The following is a 10,212-nucleotide window of genomic DNA, read 5'->3' on the forward strand; positions in this document are numbered from 1 at the left end:
AAAGCCTGGCAGATCACTTCAGGGGCAGCCTCCTTCTCGTCTTGACATACAGCCTCTTCCAACCCGCAGCACCCCACCTCTGTGCTGTTAGGGTCACTTGGGCTCTAGCTCTGTCCCCTAGACAATGTGGAAATGTAACCTGCATCTCCTACAGCATGGAATGTAAGGAAGGAGGTGGAAACGAGGACCTGCAAGTGGCCTCTGGACTCCCATTTCCTCTGGGTTAAGAGTGTGCACACTGGGTGTGGCCAGGAGACAAAGAGCAAGGACTCTAGATCACAGCCACTCCCCTGAGTCGGAACTTCCCACACCAAAACTGGGATTAGAACTCAGACTACTTAGATGCTACTGACTTCTCTCTCATAAGACTGAGAGCAGAGGACTTAAAGTTTCAGGGTGTACCCCAGAAGGGAGATTCAGAGGTAATCTCAGTGGAGTCACTCAAAACAAGCCTGGGCATCTCCTGACCCCTACTGATGACCTGCTTCCCAACAAAAGAGATGGAGACCGTCTCTGGAAACAGAAGGAAAAGTATACCAGTGAACGGGTGGAAAGAACTTTTTTAAAGAACTGGAATTTCCTGAGGTAGCCTCTAACTAGAACTGGGTGTGGCACCAGGGAAAATGAGGGAGGTGGAGTCCTATGTGCAAAAAAAGAAAAAGAGGAGCATTCCATTTCTATTTAATTCTAACAATCAAATCCAGAAGGCAGGTTAAGGCACTATAACTTTAAAGGTCACTGCCACAGGCAAGCTAAATATGATGCTCAGGTTTGTGGAACAGCTGGATTAAAGGGGAAATGAGCTTTCACCAAGTTTGGAAACTAAATATTCATTTGGGAAAATGTAAAGTTCAAAATCCAACTACTATCTATATAACTCACTTATTTTGTCTGTTTTCTTTCACTTCCTGCCAGACTAGAAGTCTTAAGAGCAGAGTTTGTTTTGGTTTTATTTGTTTGGTTTTTGTCTGTTTTGTTCAGTCTTTTATACCCAGTACCTATACCTGTGAGTAGAACATAATAGATGCATAATAAATGCTGTGGAATGAATGGATGTTCAAAGCAGCCCAGGAGACCCTGGGACTCCTTTTTGTGACCTGCCCACTCTCCATTAACAAAAAATGCCTCTGCAAGCCCACAGCCTGCAAGAGTGTTAGTGCAAGATTCCAGTTCCAACGGTGCAGAAAGAGCCTACAGCCCTCAAAATCAATAACAATTATAGAAGGCTACCTACCTTGCCAAGAAAACTACTTAAATCAGAAATTAGTCAGGAAACTAATGGCCATGAGAGCCAGCATAATGTCAATCAATACAGTCCTTTAATAGCTGAAAGACACAAAATGTTAAATACTGAGATGCAATCCAAGACCAAGAACCTAATCAATGCCAGTGAGCAAGCAGTATTTCCTGGGCATTTGCCACAGATAGGCTGTTTGGCTCTGTGGGAAATTACAAAATCCAGGAGGTCTCCAAATCACAAAAATGCACATTGATGGTCACACCCTTTTACTACAGATGTGATGGATACTTTTGGAGAAACCCCTGAAGCATCTAGATAAGAGATGGACTCAGAAGAAAGAGAAGTGCTAAACTGAAATGTGTTAATGTCACAGGCCAGAGGACTCCTCTCCAGAGGTTGCCTCTGTGAACTTGGCCTCATCTGAGATCTTCCCTCACAACGCCTGAATGTTGTAATTATGCGGCTCCTTAATTCCATGGCCTCTAACTTTATAAAGCATAGACGTGTTTAGGTTAACAAGCTTTTCTTGGTTTTTAAATAATACAACTCCTTTGGGTTGCTGAGGATTTCAGGATCACCAACCACTCTTAACTTCATAAATATTGGTTCAATTTGCTAGTCTCTAGCTGGGTGTAAGTACACTGATGTGGGAAGACAGGACTGGATAAACCTAATGGCTTCTGCAATATGTCAGAGAAGGGGGGCACTAAGGACACAGGAGGTAGGTGAAAAAAAAAAACAAATTGGGGGATGAGAGGGGGCAAAGATCTAATTTTCCAATTAAAATAATTAATCAGGGCCAACCTTAAAATTATGGAAAGTTCCAGAATGACATTTCAGTGATTTATTCTTCCTACCCACATACCCTCCTTTATCCTCCCACCTTTCCTCCTCACCATCACCCGCCACCAAAGTAAGCATGTACTATCAGTACAGAATTTAGATACAACCCATGTTAATTAGGAACCTAAGCACCTCTCTAACATTGTTTCAATGAGAAAGTGCATTCTGCATTCTAAATCTCCAAGTTCCAGACTGGCACAGCAGAACCCACTTTTGGACAGAATCCATCAGTAGAGTCAGTCTAAGCTCAGGGGCCCAGACTCCTTGACTCTAGGATCTTATGGCTTTAGGTAAAGACCATTTGTACCCATGAGGCCACTGCTCTTTTAGATTCAGAATACCCACAGCATTAAAATGGCAAATCTTAACCGAAAAGTGACAATCTGCAATTGTGGGGCACTTCGTGTTTTCAGTATGCTTTACATATTTACTTTTGAATGTTTTTTTGTTTTGTTTTTTTTGTTTTGAAATCTTCAATGATAACCCTGTGTAGGTAAGAGCAAGCATCCTGAAGCCACTTTCATGGGTAAGGAAACTGATGTCCTCCTCCCTACCTTCTCAACAGCCAGTTGATGGAATCCAGCCCTCCACTCCAGGGGCTGAGACCGGCCTCCCAGCTGCCTGGAGCAGCCCAGGGGGCCACGCCCTTTTCTGTATCCTGGTCCCTGACTCACTGCTGCATCACCGGGAGTAACAGTCAAGGACAACCCTCTTCCTTCCCTTCCCCCAAGCTTGGGGGACACTTCCTTCCTGACGCAAAAAATGGTCAACCAAGATACTCTCCAGATAACAATGAAATCAAAAGTTGCTCTCCTACAAGATAATCTAGGCAAAGGAGAATAAACTGAGTTTTTTTTTTCCTTCTTTGTTTCGTGTTATCGGGTAGCTACTACAAACTCCCACACCTCAATTCCCCCCCTCCCCCCCCCGCCAGCTGCTTTCCTGCTGCGGGTCGGTACAAGTTCCACAAAGGCGAGGTTTTGTTTTGTTTTTCAAGTAAAGTAACTTGAAACTGCTGGGGGTTACTTTTTAGATGGCCGTAAAGCTTTTGTTAAACGTGGAGGGAAATGTCCCCCAGACCGCCCCGCCTGGGAGCCGAGGCTACCCGAGCAGCCACACCCTGCTCACCGCCCGCGCCCGGCGCGTCTGGAATGTAGGGCCTCCCTCCGCTCCCCTCCCTGGCGCCCCTCTCCAAGCTTCCTGGGAGCACTGCGGGGGGGATACCCGACCCCCTCCCTCTGCCCCCCACCCCCAACGCCGAGGCGCAACTGGTCCCCCTCACCCCTGCCCAGACCACCTTGCAACTGCGCAGCTCTCCACCTCGTGCGGACCGTCCCTCCAGCCCCCTCTCCTGGACGGCCTCCCGAGGCCGTTCCCGTGGCCCAAGCCTCTTTGCCAGGCCGTCTGCCTCCTTTTCCGCCCCTCCCCGCCCCGCTAGCGCGGCGGCCCCGGGGCCATAGCGGGCGGGCGGGGCGCGCCCCGCTTACCTGGGCCGGGCGCCGAGAGCAGCAAGCGTCCCCAGTTGTGCAGCAGAGCTGGCTGCCCTGGGTGGGGCTTTTATAGCCTCCACATCCTCGCGGTGCAGGCGAGGCCCGCCCCGCCCCGCCCCGCCTCCCCCGGCCCGCTCCCACCCGGAGTCCGGGTGACTCACCCTCCCCGACCCGCCCGCCCACTGGGGCGGCCTCGCCCAGGAACGTTCCGGAGCAGCGCCACGCGGGAGCTGCCCCCGCGCCCACGGCCCTGCCCTCCATTAAAACACCAATGAGGCTTCCTTGAGGCCCACGTATCAGCATGTTTCTTCTTCCCTCCTTTTACTTTTTTAGCGCCACGTCGAGTCCCCAGCCCTGGCTTAAGTTAATAAATTAGCAAGTCTTTAGTAGGCTCGGAGCTTGGTTAAGTCACTTTTTCTTTCTTTCTTTTTTATTTATTTCTTTTTAGGCATCAATGCAATGGAAGGAAGAATTGTTCCAAGAAACATAAATCGGGATTCCCCTGAACAGGGGCCGTTGGCATCCAGCTCAAGCTCTCCGTTACCGTCTGCAAACATATTAGCTTAACCTCTGACCAGCAGTTCCCGTGAGGAGAGTGGGGCGGGAGATCTGCCGGGTTCTGCCCTGCAAAGACTGGCTCTCCGGGGCCTCGCAGCGAGCAGTCGGGCCCGGAGCCAGGGTTGGGGTGGGAGGAGCGGGTGGGAAGCCGAAGCCAGGAGCCAAGATCCCACCCCGCTCGCGCCCGGGAGGAGCCCGTTTTCCGGAGCGCGGTCCGCTCAGCTTCTCTCCACGCCTCGCACGACCCCGCTCCGCACGCTGCGCGTCCTCGTGGCAGGCCGTCCGGACTGGGTGGGGCCGGTGGCTTTGAGCCTCGAGTTTCAACAAATAAGTTCCTCCCTTCCCTCTTTCATAACTGCCGCTCTTCCGCAGCCTTTTTGGTTTTGCTCAGTTTCTTGCTTTTTCTCCCCTGCTCTTTTCCACAAGCCACAGTGGAAACATGTAAGCAAACGTGATTTTGTGTGTGACTGCTCAAATACTGCATTCAAACTTCAAACTAGCAGGAATATTTGACTAAGAATCCCAAGGACGTCTCCCTGCACCTTTGAAGTACTTCCTTTCTCACCAGTCACCAAACTCTTCTCTACTCCTCGTGCTTCTGTGTTTTAATCTTCCATCTACTGTAAGGTCTATTTTCACTTTCCAGTTGAGCCTCATTTCACTCTTAGGAATCAGAAAATGATAGGAAAGCCAAGAGACACAGGATGTCATGCTCACGGTCACCTAGCAGGCTAGCCACAAAGGGGGTCTATGGACACTCACCCCTGAGCTGTTACCCAGTTCATTCCCTTGTAATTATACATAATAGGCCCTATCAGAAGGACAAATAGAAAATAAACCAACTCTTTTGGTACAATTTCTGATTTACATTTTTTTTTAAATGATTTCATTTTTAAGTCATCTCTACACCCAACATGGGGCTCGAACCCACAACCAAGAACTCAGGCTGCCGGCCAGGCACCCCCCACCCTTTACATTTATATACAGCTCTTAAATTTAGGCTGAAAGCCTTACAGGCAGAAATCGTGTTTATCTGCCTACTCCTCAGAACATTTTGGAACAGAAAGGGAAACAGACTACACAGGTGGACAGAATTCTACCTCTTTTCTATTCCTTTCAGGGCATGGTGCACAGCTTCTTATTCCCACCTGTGTGTCGTGGGGCCTCTACAGAGCATAAGATTAAATTCAAATCATGGAATACATTAAAGCCACCAAGTATAATTAAAAAAAAAATAAATAAAAAATAAACTAAACCCAGAAAAAAAATAAATAAATAAAGCCACCAAGTATCCAAAAGAATGTGTTTTTTTTTTTTTTTTCTTATCTTAGTTACGACTTCAGCAAATTCATAAAGATCTGGGCAATAGCCAGAGTTTGCTTCAAGCTACAGAAATTTACACTGATAGTATCATAAAGCTGAAGCTATTAGAAGCCATGGTTTGCTATTTCTGAGGAGCGTGGGACCAATTCTGCCAGTATAAAAGAACTTTTTAATCTCTTAGTGCAAAGATTCTCTTTTTCCTTTCTATTCCCCCCATAGTTGGGGAGGATGTTTATTACAAAGGATCTCAGATGAGGTCTACTGTTGTGCATACTGACCCCTAAAGCCTCTATTTTACTCACACTTTGTCTGCTGTACCTCAACACGGCTAATAATACCTACCTAGCAATGATAAGCACTCACAAAAAGGATAGAATAGAAGAGAATTATTCACACAGTAACAGAATGTTAGAGCAGAGAGGGATCTCAAGACCAACTTGCCCAATCCTTAATTTTTATAGATGAAGAACCTGAAACCCAAATAAAATCTCCTACCCAGTCCAGAAATTAAATAATGCACTCAAGTTATTTATTGCAAGGTATCAAATAACCACTAAAATTTAGTGGTTAAAACATAAATAACCGCTTATTTACTCATGATTTTGCAATTTGGACAGGATTCAGTAGGGACAGCTTGACTCTGTTGCACATGATGCTGGGTGGGGCAGCTTACTAAGGTTGGAAAATCAAAAGTGGCTTTACCCATTTGTGTAGTGACTTAGCAGGGGTTGCTAGAATGTCTGAGAGCAGGCTAGGTCTCTCTGTCTCTTGGTCTCTCATCCTCCAGGTCCTCATCTCTACACCAGGGTAGTAATGGTGCTGGCTTTTCAAGAAGCAAAAGGTGAAGGTGCCAGGGCTCTTAGCTTGCAGGCTATACAAAAACAGCAACAGGCTGGATTGGCCTCATGGGCTGTAGTTTGCTGATCCTTGCTTCAATCCATTGTCTTTTCAGTGTTGGGCTTTGCTTTTCAGCCTCTTGACTACTTGAACGGCCCATATTTGGGGTGCCTGGGTGGTGCAGTCAGTTGGGCATCCGACTTCAGTTCAGGTCATGATCTCACAGCTCGTGAGTTCGAGCCCTGCATCGGGCTCTGTGCTGACAGCTCAGAGCCTGGAGCCTGCTTCGGATTCTGGGTCTCCCTCTCTCTCTGCCCCTCCCCCACTCACACTCTGTCTCTCTCTCTCTCTCAAAAATAAAGATAGATAGATAGATAGATAGATAGATAGATAGATAAATAAGAATGGCCCAAATTTGTGGCTGAGTAGCTCTCTCAATATACTTCATGCCAGTAGAAACTCAAAGGTCCAGAAACTTTTCGTTTTGTCCTGTTTGTGTCCAAGCTGACAGTTCTTTTATTAATAAAAATTATCTTTAAAACTCGGTGGATTTTCTATAAATCTTAGTGAAGTTCACTCCAGGCTCCAAAATTTATATCCAATACAATTTTCTCAAAAACATTATGGGTCTTCTGTAAATCTTAATGAGGTTTAACTCCATGCTCCAAAATTCACATGTATTATGCTTGCTAAAAACAGACCTCTCTCAGGGTGTCTGGGTGGTTCAGTCAGTTGAGCATCTGACTTCCGCTCAGGTCATGATCTCATGGTTCATGGGTTTGAGCCCCACATAGGGTTCTGTGCTGACAGCTCAGAGCCTGGAGCCTGCTTTGGATTCTAGGTCTCCCCCTCTCTCTGTCCCTCCTCTGCTCACGCTCTGTCCTCTCAAAAATAAATAAACATAAAAAAAATTTTTTTTACACAGACCTCTCTCTCTACTTGGTGCTTGTCAGGCTGGACCAAAGCACTTAAGATTCCTAAAAGACCTGAGATAGTCTTCAAAGTATCGCATTAAATCTCTCTGAAATCTTAAAAATAAAAGAAGGTTTTGTAGCCACACATGATTTGATCTTTATCCCGAGGCCATTTCTTACTTTGTAAACCTTGTACTGGCTAACAATTCTGTTTGGAAACCAAACATCTTTCTTTAGTGATTTTTCCCCCTCTTATACTTAATCTTAAGAGGCAAAAAGATGACCATTCTCAGGATTCTTCCTGGAAACCTCCTTGGCTAGATTCAGAGTTCATTGGGCACATTTTCTATCATTGATGTTACCATAGGCAACAGTGGTGTTAAACACTCTGCCAATACATAGCCTTTTTCTCCAACCTCCTCACTACTCTTTCAACATCCACTAACCATCTACTGTCTGGTTACTGCCTGGCAGTAAGGTCAATGCCACATATTTGAGGTTTTTGTTACAGCAACACTCCATATCTGGTACTAAGTTGTTTCAGTTACTGATATTAGGAAATAAACCATCTCTAAATCTTAGAGGCTTAAAACAACCACCACCATTTGCTTATGATTCTGCAAAGGGCAGAATTCGCAGGGTCAGCTCATCTCTGGTCTATTTAGCAGTGGCTAGGGAGACCCAGATGAGTCTGGAAGATCCAAAAGGGCCTCTCTGCAGCAAGGTAGTTGATAGTTTTTAGGAATGAAAGTGGAAGCTTCCAGGCCTAGACGGTAACATTGTCCGTTTGTCTGTATCCCACTGTTCAAAAAGCAAGTCATTTAACCCAAATTCAAGGGGAGGGGAAATAGATTCCACCTCTTCATAAAGGAAGTGACGTGTGTTGAGAGGGGTGGAAGGAAATGTTGGAAATCACTTGTGCAAACAATCTAACACAGTACTTAAACTAGTAAGTAGCAGAGCTGAGACTAGAATATATGTTTCTGCCTTTCCATTACACCATATTTTTCACATACCACCATTTTTTCAGTGACACAAAGGCTGGCTCCAAGTCCTCTGTTATATGGCTTAAAGTCTCTCTAACCATTTAGCTGTTATTTTTCTGAGCCCTGCTGCATATAATCAGTACATAATAATGGCTTGTATTTGAATATGTGGCCAGAAGAAAAGAGTATTTGTAAAATCTAACATTCAAATAATAGGCGTTCTAGCAAGAATAAATAGGTAAAACAAAGGGAAGAAAATCATCAAGAAATAATCAAAGACAATTTTCTAGAAGTGATGGCCATGAGATTTTACACTGAAAAAGTCACAATAAATAGAAAAAAACAAAAAAGCAACAACAACAAAATAACAAGCCTAACACACAAAGGCACATTACCATGAAATTTTAGAACACTGGATGGAAACGGGGAAATTCCTAAAAGAGTCCAGAAGTTTTTAAAGGTCATACATGAAGGGTAAGAAATAAGAATGGCAGGGGCGCCTGGGTGGCGCAGTCGGTTAAGCGTCCGACTTCAGCCAGGTCACGATCTCGCGGTCCGTGAGTTCGAGCCCCGTGTCGGGCTCTGGGCTGATGGCTCAGAGCCTGGAGCCTGCTTCTGATTCTGTGTCTCCCTGTCTCTCTGCCCCTCCCCCGTTCATGCTCTGTCTCTCTCTGTCCCAAAAAAATAAATAAACGTTAAAAAAAATTTTTTTTAAATAAAAGAAATAAGAATGGCATTATACTCAGCATTCAAATCTTGGTTTCTAAATACTATTTTCCAGTAAATGAAACAATTCTGCTAGGACAAAGGGCTGGTTTCAGAAATGGGGCAGAGAAAATACATGTGAGCTTTGTGTTAAAAAACTTATCAAAAAGACACAAAAGCCAATTTTAAGGGGCTCTCCTCGCTAAATTTTGGGATAATCTGAGCAAATGACAGGAACTGATGGAAAAATGATAGGAACTGATTATAGTACACTGAATTGTCTAAATTGATAGTTTAAAAAATACACAAAAGATAGGATAAAGAAGCTCTTATTTACAGAGGAATGCCAACTTATAAATGTATTAGGAAAGAAATATGAAGTCATTAGTTTGCAACTAGAATTCTATACCCATCCCACTGTAAATCAAGGATGCATGCATAAGAAACATTTTTCAAAAATGCTGGCTAACGGACACATGAAAAAAATGCTCAACATCACCCATCATCATGGAAATACAAATTAAAACCACAATGAGATACCACCTCGCACCAGTCAGAATGCCTCAATTAACAACTCAGGCAACAACAGATGTTGGGGAGGATGCAGAGAAAGAGGATCTTTATTGCACTGCTGGTGGGAATGCAAACTGGTGCAGCCACTCTGGAAAACAGTATGGAGGTTCCTCAAAAAATTAAAAATAGAACTACTCTACAACCCAGTAGTTGCACTACTAGGTATTTATCCAAGGGATACAGGAGTGCTGTTTTGAAGGGGCACATGCACCCCAATGTTATAAGCAGCACTATCGACAATAGTTGAAGTATGGAAAGAGCCCACATGTCCTTTGACACATGAATGGATATAGATATATACATACACACACACGATGGAGTATCACTCGGCAATCAAAAAGAATGAAATCTTGCCATTCACAACTACGTGGATGGAACTAGAGAGTATTATGCTAAGCAAAATTTGTCAGTCAGAGAAAGACAAATATCATATGGCTTCACGATACAAAACAGATGAACATAAGGAAAGGGAAGCAAAAATAATAGAAAAACAGGGAGGGGGACAAAACATAAAAGACTCTTAAATACAGAGAACAAACAGGATTCCTGGAAGGGCTGTAGGTGGGGGGATGGGCTAAATGGGTAAGGGGCATTAAGGAAGACACTTGAGATGAGCACTGGGTATTATACATAGGGAATCAATCACTGGAATCTATTCCTGAAATCATTATTGCACTATATGCTAACTTGGATAGAAAGGAAGGAAGGAAGGAAGGAAGGAAGGAAGGAAGGAAGGAAGGAAG

The 10,212-nt window shown here is 44.7% G+C and overlaps 1 protein-coding gene across 3 annotated transcripts in view; it reads right to left on the minus strand.

Moving 5' to 3' along the window:
• Positions 1-3,682, minus strand: part of ANXA2 (annexin A2) — a 43,475-nt gene extending 39,793 nt beyond the window's left edge. The window contains exon 1 of one of the 3 annotated variants that reach the window (XM_040492851.1): positions 3,571-3,682. The gene's annotated coding sequence lies outside the window, so the exon portion shown is untranslated. Of the gene's footprint in view, positions 1-1,234; positions 1,303-3,380; positions 3,406-3,570 lie in introns of those variants that run through there. The other 2 variants (XM_040492853.1, XM_040492852.1) reach the window with 2 other exon arrangements.
• Between the last annotated feature and the right edge of the window lie 6,530 nt (positions 3,683-10,212).

This window comes from Herpailurus yagouaroundi, unplaced genomic scaffold (genome assembly GCF_014898765.1).
Source record: "Herpailurus yagouaroundi ecotype Mexico unplaced genomic scaffold, PumYag 184, whole genome shotgun sequence".
Taxonomy (NCBI): domain Eukaryota; kingdom Metazoa; phylum Chordata; class Mammalia; order Carnivora; family Felidae; genus Herpailurus; species Herpailurus yagouaroundi.